Below are 15,716 nucleotides of genomic sequence, written 5' to 3'. Positions count from 1 at the left end.
TGCCAAAAGAACCAATAGATCCTTTTTGGAAGAAGTGCAGTCAGAGTGTTACTTGGAGGCCAAGATCGACAAACTTCACCTCTCATACTTGGGACATATTGCCAGGAGGGACCAGTCGCTGGAGAAGGACATCATGTTTGGAAAGGTGGAGTGTCAGAGAAAAAGAAGAAAACCCCCAACGAGATGGATTGGCCAAGTGGCAGCATCGATGGACTCAAGCGTTGCAACAGTAGTGAGGTTGGCAACACACATTTGCTTGTTCTTCTGGCAGTCCATGGCACTTTCAATATTCTCCAACACCTTAACTCAGATATATTGATCTTTCTAAGGTCTTCCTTATTCATTGTGCAGCTTCATATGCATATGTTGTTATTGTTGCTAAGTGCTGTCAAGTGGGTTCTGACTCATAGTGACCTTTATACGGTTTCCAAGGAGCAGTTGGTGAGCTAGAACCACCAACATGTGGTTCAAACCAACCTTGCAATCTAGCACATTAACCACAGAGCGCCACACCAGGACTTCCATGCATATGTTGTTATTAAGTGCTGTAGAGTTGGTTCCGACCCATAGCAACCCTATATAGGGTTTCTGAGCCTGTACATCTTTATGGGAACAAAAAGCCTCATCTTTCTCCCACGGAACCACTGGTAATATTGTACTTCTGACCTTGAGGTTAGCAGCCCAACTTGTAACCCCTATACTTACCAGAGCACCTTCACAATCTAATATATGTAGTCAGTTTTATTCATATATATTTCATCTGGTGAGGACTACATGTGTAGTCCCCTTTTATGCTGTTGAAAAAAGAATTTGCAATGAATAAGTCATTGGTGTTACATAATTCTATCATGCAATCTCCAGCATTGTTTATATCACCAAGGCTATATTTTCTAGCTACTGATCCTTCTTTTGGTTTCCAACTTTTGAATTGCATTCCCCAATAATTATCAGTGTATCTTGATTGGATGCTTGATTAATTTTAGACTGAAGAAATTTCTAGAATTCTTCAATTTTATCTTCTTTGGCTTTAGTGGTTGTTGAATAAATTTGAATAATAGTCATATAAAGTGGTCTTGGTGTGACACTGTGGGTTAATGCGCAATACTGAAAAGTCATTTGAACTGTAAGCTTGGTGATTCAAGCTTACCAGCTGCTCCTCAGAAACCCTATACAGGGGTGCAATGGGTGAGAACCAACTCGATGGCACTTAACAACAACAAAGTGGTCTTAGGTTTAGACTTATGGATATTATCCTATCACAACAGCATTGTACTTCAAGAAGGATCTTGATATGCTCTTTTTGATGAATGCAACACCATTTATCATCAATTTATCGTTCCCGGCATAGGCATAGTAAATCACATAACTGTCTGATTCAAAATGGTCAATTTTGAATTGAACCCATTGCAGCTCACTAATGCCTAGGATATCAATCTTTGATGACTTCCAGTTTTCTTAGATTCATACTTTGTGCATTATACATTCTAATCATTATGGATTTTTGCAGCTGTTTCTTCTCATTTTGAATTGTATCCCATCAGCAAATTAATGTCCCCAAGCTTTGTTCCATCCACATCATTAAAATTTACTCACTTTGAGGAAGCAGCTCATTCCCAATCATATTTTGAGTGCCTTTCAACATGAGTGGCTCATCTTCCAGTTTTATTTCTGATTATGTCTTGCTGGTATTCACAAAAATTTCAGTGACTAAACCCTCAGAAGTGATTGGCCTCTCCTTCTTCATAGTCTGTCTTAGTCTGGAAGTTCTACTGAAACTGTCCACCATGGGTGCATTTGCTGGTGTCTAAAATACCAGTGGCATAGCTTCTAACATCATAGTAATTAATACACAAGCCACATAGTACGACAAACTGACGGACACATGGTGGCTTTGGGCTTTAGGTGTCAATAAATTGTGTTGGTGTTGGATATTCAAGATAAATGGGAAATCAAGTATGAAATATTTTTTAAAGCATGAGATTGATACAATTATAAAGTATTATGCAATTTTACACAAATATCCACACCTTCTATGTATGTTTACCAACTGTTCCCTCCCTTGAGGAGATATTTTCTGTAACCATGCTAATTAGCATAGTATGTTTAACAAATACCTCTCAGGGACAGGGAGCAGTTGGTAAACAAACATAAAAGAAATATGTTATTTGCATAAAATACAGCATACAAACACACACACAAGAAATCAAGTATAATGTACCTTATTTTTAATCCAAATACTGCAAAGATTCTACATTTGTCAGGCTTCCCCTTCTCGCATGAGGTATTTTTTAAGTGTGCTATGCCAATTTTTTTTTTTTTTACAGGTTGCTGTAGTAAGAAAAGTTAGGAGTGGGATTCCTGTGTCCCACCCTGGAACTAGTAAAGTACTTAACTTTGTACAGCATAATGTTTTCATCCACGGAATGCAAAATGTGTTTCCTTTAACACAGATTTGAATCCCTCTAAAATACATTAACTTAAATTACAATGCCATTCAGAGCAAGTGCTCAGGATGTGCATTACCAAAGCCAGCACCCAAAGGATAGTAATCACTGATGAATCATCATTCTGGAATGGTGGCCCAAAGTGGTTAGTCCAAGCTTTAAATTAATAACTGTGTTTTAAGGTCCTAGATAAAGGCCATTAGGACACATTTATAACATTTAAAGATGATACTAAGCTAAATCTATGCAGTAAAAGTTTTTCATATTGGCTTAGAGGTAAATTCAATTAATTGGGTAGAGTAAGGCCTCTTAGACAGTCCCAGAAAATGTGTTACAAACATTAATACCCATATGTACATGTATCAATTGAATGTTTTTATACTTGGAAGCTATAATCTAGGTGAGTGATCAAAAGTTGTGAGCTTGCCAATTCCAAGGTGAAAGAACAAGGATTCAAAATGATACTGAAATATTCAACAAGTGGTTCAGCAGAAGAGGCAAGAAATGTAGAACAGCTAGCCACTGGATTACAAAGGAGACTAGCTACCAAGTATGCCTTTAAATCAAATTTGTAGGTAAGTTAAAAATAAAAAGGTGCATATAGTTCTTATTTAGCCTTAGTTTTAGTGGAAGAAAAGGCTCAAAGCCTTTTCAATGATTTAAAATTGGCACATACAGCAAGTAAAGGTTTTGTTGTAAGTAGGAGTAGGTTCTTACATATAGAAACGCATAGCGACCCTATAGGACAGAAAAGACAGCAATCTTTATGGAAAGACTAGCACATCTTTTTCCCATGGATTGGCTGTGGATTCAAACCAGCAACCATTTGGTTAGCAGCTGAGCACTTTAATTACTTACTGTCCCACCAGGATCACTATGCATCGGTCTGAAGCTACTTGACACAAGGCACTTCTTTTTTGTTTTAGAAGTTGATTCAATTATTTCAAAGTGAAGGCAAATTTACATAATATTGAAGGACAAATCCAGGTTGTCTATATGGTGGACATTCACTAAACTGAGAACTTACTCAATTTAGTGAGAATTAAGGAAGATGTGCAGATTTAGAAGTATGTTGTAAAAAAGGGAAGGAAGGAAATTATTAATATTTTAGGATGCAAAATGAATAATGATGCTTCCAAATGTATTCCTGTGTTTCTTCCTTAAGGAGATGGTACTTGTGATCAGCAAGTTATAGATGGTGAAAGATAAGGTTCAAGTTCTGTCTGTGACATAGTTGGCAATAACATTTTAGATAAAATGAGGTTCAGATATGGACAGATCAAGTTGTGCCATATTTCTATAAAATGAACAGATTATCTCCTACCCTAAATTTCATGAATCATCCTCATTATCTTCTTTCAATTTTCTTTTTTTTTAATCCAAGAACAGAAAAGAATCATCTTTGTGTATTTGTCAACTTTTTAGAATGTGACCTTCTAGAACTGTATTGTTGCTATGCTGTGAGTGGGTGTTCAATGAGTGATGATAAGAGCTTAAATGAAGAGCACAAAGTCAGATAAAAAGTTATTGTTGTTAAGTGCCCTCAAGTCAGTTCCAATGAATAGCGGTCCTGTGTAGGGTTTCCAAGGAGCAGCTGGTGAGTTTGAGTTGCCAACCTTGTGGTTAACAGTCCAGTGCTTATACTGTAGCACTATACCAGGACTCCAGATAAAAATTAATAAGCACCAATTCAAGATTCTTAATGTCTGTGTTTCCAGTAAAGACAGATCTCACTTACATCATGTCTTAGCTGTGTCTGGGGTTTAAAACATACTTATTTTATTTTCTTAAAGCTACTAGGAACGGCACATAACAACAACAACAACAACAACATTAGGCAAGTAATTCTGTTAAACATTGACTTGCAATGCCAGCAAGTCTCATTGTGCTGAATTATCATAGACATATCAAATATTTTCAAAATATGTGCAAAGACATATTTTACACTATTATCGCTTCTTTGGCTGGAATTAAAAAGAGAGAGCGAGAGATCTTGCTACAAATAGCAGGATTAGTGGATCATAAAATGAATTACTACTCACGTGTGTAAATTGTGAACTTATCATTGCTGTTTTCATGCATATCAGTTTTAGCAGTCTTGGCTTGAAATGTGTGGAGGTTCTTAAACCAAAACCAAGCCCACTGCCATCAAATTGATTCTGATTCATAGAGACCTTATAGAACAGAGTAGAGCTGCCCCATACAATTTCCAAGGCCATGATCTTCTTCCACAGAGCAGCTGGTGGGTTCAAACCACAGACGTTTCGGTTAACAGGCAAGCACGTTAATCACTGGCCACCAGGGCTCCTTTACAAGGTTATTAGTCAGATAGGCCTTGTGATGTTAATGACGTCAGCTCACATTTTGGATACAGTCTTTGAATTTAAATAAAAGTTTCTTCATAGTCTACAATTTGCACAGTACATTTCTTTCAATATATTCAAGAATTGTGACTTCCCAGAACTTGGATTGTCTGTACTTTTATTCGCAAATTTTGCCTTATTTTCTGTAGTTACCATGGTTCTCCCAGTCTCAGGTAGAAAATCAAAAGTCTACCTTGACTTATCTCCTGTCCTCCCACTTCTGTTTCAACCATTACCAAGTTTAACCAGCAAAGGAGTTATCTTTTCCTCACTATTTCCACATGATTAGCCAACACCAGGTCACATCTCCCCACTTGTAGCCAATCTAACCCTCTCCAGGTTTCCCGTTCTGAAATACTATTGTATACATTCTTGCCATAATAATCTTACTAAAGCATTTATAACACCCATTAGCAAATCTGACTTTTCTGAACTTGAAGACAAATCGCTCAATACTGCTAAGATAGAAAAGCAAGCAGAAAAAAGAATTTAAAAAAATCTGAAGAAGTGTAAAATTCATGTGGGACAAACATGAAGAGGAATAACCTGAGGGTTATTGGAGTTCCAGAACAGGAAGGATCACAGAAAACCACAGAGGAGAGCACTGAAGAACTTCTGGAAAACATTTTCCCTAACAATCTGAAAGATGAGAAGATAAGCACTCAAGAAGCTAAACAAACCCCAGGAAGGATAGACCCCCAAAAGAAAATCACCAAGACATCTCATAATCAAGTTCTCCAAAATCAAAGACAAGGAGAGAATCCTGAGAGTAGCTAGGGAAAAGAGGAGTGTTACACAAAGGCAAGCAACTCTGATTAAGCTCGGCTCTCTCAGAAGAAACCATGCCAGCAAGAAGGCAATGGGGAGACATACGTAAATCCCCGAAAGAAAAAAAACAAACTGCCAACCAAGAATCATTTACTCAAATACGACAGTGTAATCAAAACATTCTAGAATAAACAGAAGCTAAGGGACTTTTTCAAAGACAACCCAGTGCTTCAAAACATCCTAAAGGGGGTTCCTTGGACTGATAACCAACAAGAACAGACAACAGCCAGAGATTGACATACATGCAACACCACCTAGAACTCAGTCGACAGATAAGAGTCGAGAACAGAGTAAAACTCTGTTTTACTCTAAGAAGAAATTCAGAGGATGTGGGAGGTCAGTCTGTGATCAAAGCAATTACAATGCAAAATAAGGAGAAAATATAGGAATAGAGATCCAGGTGGTGAGGAGGTCAGGTAGATTTCAAGACAAAATGCATTTTCCCATGGGGAAACCCTGGACACTATGACTTCCTCTCCTAGATAGTCATACAACTGGTCAATACACTAATGCCTTAGAAGAGTTTTGCGGTAAAAAAAAAAAAAACGAAACTTGTGGAATAGAGAATTCCAAGTCATCAGGAGGAAACTGTTAGTTGGAACTTTCTGGATGGATGAAGTTACTGGGGAACTGAAGAAAAAGAACAGAGAAACAGCTAGAGATAAGGAGAATATCAACATTTACAGATGGTATGGAAGAATAGTAAGTAGGTCACAATAGAGACCAAGAAATTTGAAAGGAAGTTAAAAACAAAAACAGTAGCAGAGGCAGGAAAGAATTTTATTTTAAGGAGAGGTTGGTCAGAAGCATCAGATGACCACATCAGATACTCCACTGGGTTTTGTAATTAAGAGGTTACTAGGACTCGGGGCAAGAATGTTCTCAAAGCAGCTTTGTAAGGGTCATGACTGCAGTGGATTGAGTCTGTGAGGGAGTGGATATAGTATTTGTGGATTGGTCTTTTGAGAAATTTGTCTATGAAGAAATGGAAGTAATACAGAAGGGAGAGAAAAAGAGAGATGTGGTGTTGAAAGAGTATTATTTCAAGATGAGAAGATTGAAGCTTTCTATATGCTAAAGGAAAAGAGCCAAATTAGAGGAAAGGTTAAAATACAAGGGAATTGGGGGAAGGTGAATTAGATACCTGAGAAGTTAGTCAGGAGAGGATAAATCACAGATGCAGAGGAGTTAGTCTCAGACAGAAATAAGGTGGCTTTTTCTATTGGGCATAATAAAAAGAAGAAAAGCTATGGAAAGAGAGATAAATTATAGGTGGTGGGAAAGAAATTATGACATGGGTTAATACTTAGTGAGAACCTACTCTTTTCCAGGCCCTGTAATAGGTGATTTGTGTCACTTAATGTTCTCTCCATGATCCTTTGTGGGAGGCACTAATCGAAATTTTACAGCTAAGAGTAGTAAGTGGAGAGTAACAGTAGCTTGCCCAAGGCTTTATAGTGAAGTCAGGATGCTAAGTCAGATATAAAAAAAGAACCTTTGTCCTAATGAGTAAGTATCCATCCTTGATTTTCTCATTTTTTCCAAATAAAGTAAGAGTCAAGGTTTTTGTTGTTCAGTGCCATAGAGTCAGTACCGACGCATAGCAACCCTATGAACAACAGAACAAAACACTGCCCAGTCCTGCACCAATCTCACTATGTTTGAGCCCATTGCTGCTGCCACTGTGCCAATCCATCTCATTAGGGGTCTACCTTTTTCTCCAACTCTCCTCTTTACCAAATGTGATGTCCTTCTCCAGCAACTGTTCCTCCTGACAATATGTCCAAAGTATGAAAGACAAAGTCTAGCCATCCTGACTTCCAAGGAGTATTCCAAGGTTATTTCATCAACAGAGAGGTGGCAAGGTAAAGGTATTTGAGGAGTATGACCTCATGGTTGGAATAGCTGAAAGGAGAATGGCTGAGAGAGTCAATTAAAGACACATTTGTGAATGTTATTAAAGTTGAAGAGCATAATTTAGTGACTTAAATTCCTATGATTTGTGACACCCCACTGGGCTCTCACTGAACCCAATCTGCTATAGCAAGATAAGAAGGCAGGAGAATGGCAAATTGAAATTCCCAGCTTCTTTTAGAGGAGACACATTTACAGAAGTTGACTGCCAGTATGTTTGAGGCAGGTGATTCATGGTACTCTACCACAGATATAAGCAAAGGACTGCCAGGGTACAAAGGAGGAAGAGGGATTCATTCTGATTAATGGAATTAGAGAGTTCTGAAGATTTGCAGAAATGTAAACTAGGGTGTTTCATGATAAATTCTGAGCAGACTTCAAGCCAAATCTGCTGAGAAATGAAGCAACAGAACATAAAAGGAAGAGCACATTTTGAGAAATGACTATATATTTAGTTTTCAGACGTGCTGGTGTTGAGGTGGCAAGAGTCTGAAGATGCTTCCATTTGGAAATTATCACCTCAAGGTAATAATGAATGTTTTTACAAACTGTGATGTGGACACACAGTGAACAGATACAGGTGTTTCATGGGTAGCTCCCTCACATATGAGGGCAGAAAGAAAACATGCACAATCAGATTACAATCAAGTGAAACAATGGCATTAGCAAACACTAGAGAAGTGTTCTCTGCCAATGAAGCCAAGACAGAAGAGGAGAGGGCGTGGAGTAAGTAAAGGGTCATTGGTGTAGGAAGTCCTTATGAGCGATTATGCTATTGCATAGGGGCCTAAGAAGAATTTATGATTAAGCAGTAGTGGGAGGCTATTGTGGGAGAAACTGCAAAAATGAAGTTTAACTCTTTCACAAGTTTGTCTGGATCTAGCCCTGTTGGAGGTTATCATGAAGACAGAAAGGATGATGGGAAAAGTCCTAGGGAATCATTCTGTCAAATTTAGTTGATGTTTTTTCCCAACTTCTTTGCTGCCTCTCTTGTACTTCTCTTCAGCTCTCCCATCAACATTGCCTCACACATTTCTCTTTGTCTTAGAAATCTATTTTAAAGGTAAAGAAAACCTAAAGTAACATCATTGTAAAGGAAAATTACTTTACTGTTTCATAGTTAGTTCTAAACCTTATTTATATGTGTGTCTGCTGAAATAAAAGGCTTATATCTTAAAATTCAAATATGAGTAGGCAGCCAGAGTGCTTTAAGAACAGTCCCCAGAAAGTAAGAGCAGGCAAAAAGCCACCTCAGGCACACCTGTGAAGTGCAGAAAGAACTGCTGGTTAGCTATCACTTCTTTATTTACATTTACATTCACTTCTGACTCATAGTGACCCTATAGGACAGCATAGAACTCTCCCATAGGGTTCCCTAGGCTGTAAATCTGTATGGAAACAGACTGCCACAACTTTTTCCTAAGTTGCTGGTAGGTGCTTAACAGTCAAGTGCTTACCTACTGCATCACCAAGACTCCTCATCCATGAACACAGACTTTAGTAATCCAATTTCAACCCCATCTATAGAGTCCTAGTGCCAAATTCCTTAGTAGCTAGCTGTGCAATTACAGGCAGGTCAGCCTCTCAGAGTCTTAATTCTTCTTCATCTGAAAATAAGGAAGAGGAACACGTGTTCGCCTATTTCACATGGTGACACTGAGAATCAAATCAGCTATTGAATGGGAACCTTTTTTAATAAGCTATCATGTGATACATATATGGTATTGTTATAATTTTAGTAGTAGTGATCCTGAGTCCTGGCATGGCACTGTACGATAAGCACTCAGCCTCAAGGTTGGTTTGAACCATGAGGTCGGCAGTTTAAACTCACCAGCCACTCCTTAGAAACCCTGTACAGGGTTGTTATGAGTCAGAACTGACTCGGCGGCATTAAACAACAACAATAGTAGTAGTGATTGTTCTTATTACTACTCCTCACTTACCAACTATATAGCTATTTGACATTTACAACAATAGTAAAAAATGTACTATCTGACTATTTTGTGCATTAACAAGGCAGCCACATGACTGCAACAGCTGCAGAGCATCCCCTCCTTTGAGGAGGGTCTCTGGTGGCCTCCCTGAAGCTGGGCTGTGCTGCCCCATGTCCTCTGATCCCTGTTGTTGTCATTGTGTCCTCTTCTGTGACTACAGCCTCAGGGCAGAAAAGCAAGTAACACAGACCCAGTGGCTACATGTTCTGGGCTCGCAGCTCCTCCTTAGTTTGAGGCCCTGCAGCCCTAAATTGCTGGGGGGTGGGAAAGGAGGAAAGAGTCATTGGAGAGGGCATTTGGAAGAAATGCTTGGGGTTTAGTGACATCCCAAAGAGAGCCAGACTCGGTGGGGATGGACGTGAGGCTGGGTGTCAGACTAGTTCCCAGCACCCTCACAGGAACCCTGGAATCACAGTGACTCAGCACAGCCCACTTATTGTCTCCTCCAAGCCCCCTTCTTCACAGAGAAACAAGCCGTAAGTAGATTCACCACAGTCACGGGCACATGGATAAACCATAGCTAGTGTTTCTGTTATCATATTTTCTAAATTAAAGATATCAACAAGTGAACGGTCTGGAAACCAAAGGGGGAAAAAATCCTCCGTTTTTGCAGAACGCTGATGCTGATTTCCCCCAACAGCAGGGTCTTTGGAACCTAGCTATATTGATCGGCGTGATTAGTAAGAGTAGTCCTAGGGTTTTGCTTTTCAGATTACAGGAAATCTTTATTTTGTTCTTTGCTGATTTTTTTTTTAACTGTGGTAAAAAGGTACACAACAAATCCACTGAACAAACATACATTTGCCAATCCAATAATGATTACATGAATAATTCAGTAACACAGATTATATTTATCATGTTATACAACCTTCATAGGGTTTTAAATGGCTGCTTATTTGTTAGCAGATTCCTGGTCCTTTCTTCCAAGGTACTTCTATGTAGACTGTAACCTCCAATCTTTCAGTCAAACTTATTAACTGTTTGCAAAACCAGGGACTGCAATAGGATCTTGTTGTTAGGTGCCGTCGAGTTGGTCCCAACTTACAGCAACCTTATGCACAACAGAACAAAACACAGCCTGGTCCTGCAACAACCCCACAATTGTTGCTACGCTTGAGCCCATCATTGCTATCATTGTGCCAATCCATCTCATTGGGAGAGCTTCCTCTTTTTCTCTGACCCCCACTTTACCAACTATGATATCTTTTTCCAAGGACTGGTCCCCTCCTGATGATATGTCTGAAGTATGAGACACGAAGTCTGGCCATCCTGGCTTCTAAGGAGCATTCTGGCTGTACGTCTTCCAACATAGATGTGCATGTTCTTCTAACAGTCCATGGTACTTTTATTATTCTCCTCCAACACCATAACTAGGATTTTAATGAGCATTAAAGAGTCCATCTATCTGGTATATCAACTAAGTTCAACACAGGCAGGGGAAAAGTCAGGGAGAGAGAGTGGTAAAAACAAAGGAAGAATGGCCAAAGAGAGAGAAGGAGAAAGGAAACCAGCAGATAGAGGAAAAGAGGCACAGGGAAGCAAGGAGAGTAGACCTATAGCACAGGGTAGACCTGCCCCATAGTTGTTCCAAGGCTGGAGATCATCACCGAAGCCAATTGTCTCATCTGCCTCCTGCAGGAAGAGCATGTTTTGAGAAAAGACTGTACGTTTAGTTTTCAGACATGATTGTGTTGAAATGCCAAGAGTTTGGCAATGTTTGAATTTAGAAATTATCACCCCAAAGTAATACTTAAAATTGTTATGAACCAAGATGTAACCACTACTTACCAGGGCTAGTTAGACAAGCTCATACCAAACCAAACCCATTGCCATCAAGTTGATGCTGACACTTAAGGACCCCTAAATAGGGGTTCCAAGGCTGTGAATCTTTATGGAACCAAAAGCCTCATCTTTCTCCAAAGGATTAACAATGTTAGCTGAGCCCACTGCACTACCAGGGCTCCCATTGTTGCTGTTAAGTGCTATCAAGTTGATTTCGACTCATAGCAACTGTATAGGGTTTCAGAGGAGCACCTGGTTAGTTTGAACCGCCGACCTTGCGGTTAGCAGTCCAGTGCTTAGCCTACCACACTACTCCAGGTCTCCAGGGCTCCCATGTTGTTAAGTGTTGTTGAGTCGGTTCTGACTCATAGAGACCCTGTATAGTGTTTCCAAGGAGCAGCTACTGGATTTGAACTGCTAACCTATGGTTCACAGTCCAGTGCTTATCCTACAGTGCCATACCAGGAATCCAGAGCTCCCATAAAAGAGTAAAAATCATCCCTTTCTCTTGGCCTCCCTTCATTCCTTCTTCACCCTACCCCCTGTCTTTCTCTCTCTTTCACACACACACACACACACACACACACACACACACACACACACGTCTTTAAAAGCTTTCTGAGTTGTTTACACATATCCCTTTCAGGTTTATTTTTCATTTATTTTTATTTCGCATGTACAAAGGTTAGAAACTTGACCCTCTTCATGTGTTTTGAACTGAGTTTGGAATGCAGTGTTAAGGAAGTTTAATAAATAACATTTTTCTTGCCCTGTGAAGTGAAAATTCTGCCCTTATGGCTAATAGTTTACCCTTTTTTATGGTTTTGAACTGAATGAGGTTTGGGGTAAGTGAGGGGTTTATATCTGTATGAAAATCAGTAAATAGGTGAGATGAAGCAAAGTGACCATCTGTTATTGTTAAGTGCATTGAGTTGGTTCCAAGTCATAGCAAACCCTGTATAGTGTTTCTGAGGAGCAGCTGGTGGGTGTGAACTTCTGTCCTTGTGGTTCACAGTCCAGTGTCGATCCTACAGCGCCACATGCCAAAAAACACTTGCCTGAGACTGTAAAGGGGCCTCTGTTGGTTTCAGCTTAAAGGTTAGCAATCATTTCTGACAATGGTCTCTTTCATCTGAAAATATTGGAGACGGAGGGGCACAAATGAGTGTCTTCCTTGACTTGCCCAAATATCTGCAAAATAATGAATGTGCCCTTCACCCTGCTAAAGGGAACTCACTGCTCCACTCCAGACAAATGAAGGCAAAGATCCTGTTAGACAGTAAACATCAAGGGATTAGGAAATCATATAGGTATAGAAGTTCTTTCCTGATTATAAAGCAATTGGAAGAAAATAAAAATGGCTTAGAATTTTACCACCTCAAGAAAAGTGCTGCTATCCTTTAGGTATGTTTCCTCCTAGTCTTTTTTTTCCCCAAATGCTAGGCTATTGTCACTTAGCACAAAAGACATAATTATTTGATGCCCTCAGCACTGTTGGACAGAAAGTGAATTTAAAAAGAGAGAGAGAAATAATCATTTCACCCAATTGAACTGTTGGAAACTGTATCGGCCTCCAGAACTGAGTATAGAACTGAGTGAGAAATCAGCAGAAAGATGTGGCAAGAACACACAGAAGACCTGTCCTGGTAGCATCTTGCTGTTATCTCACTCAATGACCTTGGGGAAATTATTTTCCTTCTCGAGACTTCCTTTTCTTCATCTTTAAAATAGGGAACTTCTGGCCAGCATTTCCATAAACCTTTTAAGTGACCACAAGGAGCCACGCATTGTATTCTGTGCAATAGAGAGCAAGCAGAATGGTTCTAGTTTAATCTAGTGGGGTTTTCAACTTAGAAACTTAATTCGAGTAAAATTTTGTAATACCTTTGCAATGCCCCCCTAAAGGTTTTGAGAAAGATAATTTGCAAAATTATCTTAGTTTAATGGAGTAGACAAGATGTTCTTCAAGGTACCTCAAGCTTTTAAAGTTCTATAATTTAGGGTCACTAAAAGCCCTGTGAAAGTTAGACAATGAATCAAGAAAGATCAAGAAGAACTGATGCCTTGAATGCTGATGTGGGCAAAGAATATTTAATATCCCATGAGCTACCAGAAGGATGGAGTCCTGGTGTGGCACTGCAGTATAATGTTCTGGACTGCAAGGTTAGTTTGAGCCACAAAGTCAATGGTTCAAACCCACCAGCTGCTCCTCAGAAACCCTATACAGGGTCACTATGAGTTGAATTGACTCGATGACACTTAACAACAATAACAACAACTAGAAGAATGGAGTCATGGTTTGGCACTATAGGATAAATCACTGGATCACAAGGTTGGTTTGAACCACAAGCTCAGCAGTTCAAAGTCACCAGGCACTCCTCAGAAACCCTATACAGGGTCACTATGAGTCAGAACCAACTCGACAGCACTTACCAACAACTACAACAACTAGAAGGACGGATAAACACTGGTCTGCTAACCACAGGTGAATGGTTCAAACCCACTGAGCAGCTCTCCTTGGAAACCCTAAACAGAGTGCTATGAATCTGAACAAGCTTGGTGGCACTTACCAACAACAACCAGAAGAAAGAACAAGTCTATCTTGGAAGAAGTACAGCCAGAATGCTCTTTAGAAGTGAGCATGGTGAGCCTTTGTCTCACATACTTTGGGCATGATATCAGGAGGGAGCAGTTACTACACAAAGACATCATGGTTGTCAGAGGAGTAGATGGTCAACTAAAAAAGGAAGCCTCAAGGAGATGAATAGATGCCGTGGTTATAACAATGCAATCAAACATGACTATTGTGAGCATGATTCAGGACTGGACAATGTTTTGCTTGACTGTATATATAGGGTCGCTATGAGTTGGAACCAACTCTATGAAACCTAACAACAAAAGTCATCTCTAAAATGCTACCCTAAGCCAGTGATCCCATATTGAGATTAATCAGTGAGTTTGTTGAGGTACCTCACTTTCAAAGCAAACAGAAAACAGAATTTGCTATTCAATCAATTCAATCATTGGTATATATTGCCTAAATGTAAAACATCCAACTTTGGCAAAGTTGGACAGTAAGAATCTGTCCTTATTGGAAAGTTGGTTTCTTCTAATCCTCTCCCCAACCAGTTCCACTTTAAACATGAATTTGGTGACTTTGACCTTTCTCTTCTTTCTCCTGTGGAAACCTAATGGAAAGTGGCTAATCTGAATCCTTTACCGCTTACTGTGTTTCTCCCAAGAGGAACTGTACTGTACTAAAGTTTTATATCTAATTGTTTAACAATAAATGATTTCAAATGTCAGTAAGTAAGTAGAAATTATATTTTTAGGAGCAAAACAAAAGAACCTTCATAAATTCCCTAAATTCATATTTGATATGGGTGAGCCTTTGTCTGAGACTTTTTCAAAATCTGAAACAATGAGATCTCTAATATGGGTCATTCCCCAAACATCTCTAACAAGTGGCTACTTTTGAACATAGTTTGAACTTTTCAACTACTTGCAGGAAGACCACCCCAATTATAATCCCCGAATGAAATGTAATGTCAAAAAAGAGATATTAGCTTTGTTTCTGTTTTTGTAGAAAGGCTGAAAGAATCTAGAAAGGGTGTCTAAATTCAGAAGAACTACAAATTGAAAGAATAATTCATATATTTACAGAGTGTTGATTCTTATAGATCAGTACTGTCCAATAGAACTTATGTGGTGATGGAAATGTTTTATACTGTTGTCCAGTAGGTAGCCACTAGCCATATGTGAGAGTCCAGGTATGATGCTGTGGGTTAATGCACTGGACTGCAAAGTTGGTTTGAACCTCAAGGTCAGCAATTCAAGCTCACCAGCTGCTCCTCGGAAACCCTATACAGGGTCGCTATGACTCAGAACTGACTTGACGGCACTTAACAACAGCAGCCATGTGTGGCTACTAAGCACTTGAAATTCAGAAATAGAATTTAAAATTTTTAATTAATTTTAATTAATGTCAAGTAAATACTCACATATGGGTAATGGACAGCATAGTTCTAGATGATTCTTTGTGAAGACTGTTTGGGAACCACATGTTCTTTTGTGACTCTGACAAGGGAACCAAATGGGCAAAATATCTTCAGAATTCCAGGTCTCTTATAATTATTTACTGTATCAAAGACTGTTGCTGTTGACAAAATAGAAATGCTACAGAATTGACATGGAAACTCCATTTGAGAAGCACAGAGCAAACTAGTATATTGCTATTTAACTAAAATTAGATAATGCCTAAACTAATCCAAAGAAATCTAACTTAACATTCTTTATGTTTTCCACATTCTTTATACTGCTGGGACTTTTTCATGTTTCCATGTCACCCTTTGTTACAAGATACCTTGGAAAAATCTCCTATAACCAAAGAC

The sequence above is a fragment of the Chrysochloris asiatica genome, unplaced genomic scaffold, assembly GCF_000296735.1.
Source record: "Chrysochloris asiatica unplaced genomic scaffold, ChrAsi1.0 scaffold00094, whole genome shotgun sequence".
Classification (NCBI taxonomy): Eukaryota; Metazoa; Chordata; class Mammalia; order Afrosoricida; family Chrysochloridae; genus Chrysochloris; species Chrysochloris asiatica.
Note: the sequence above shows the minus strand (reverse complement) of the source record.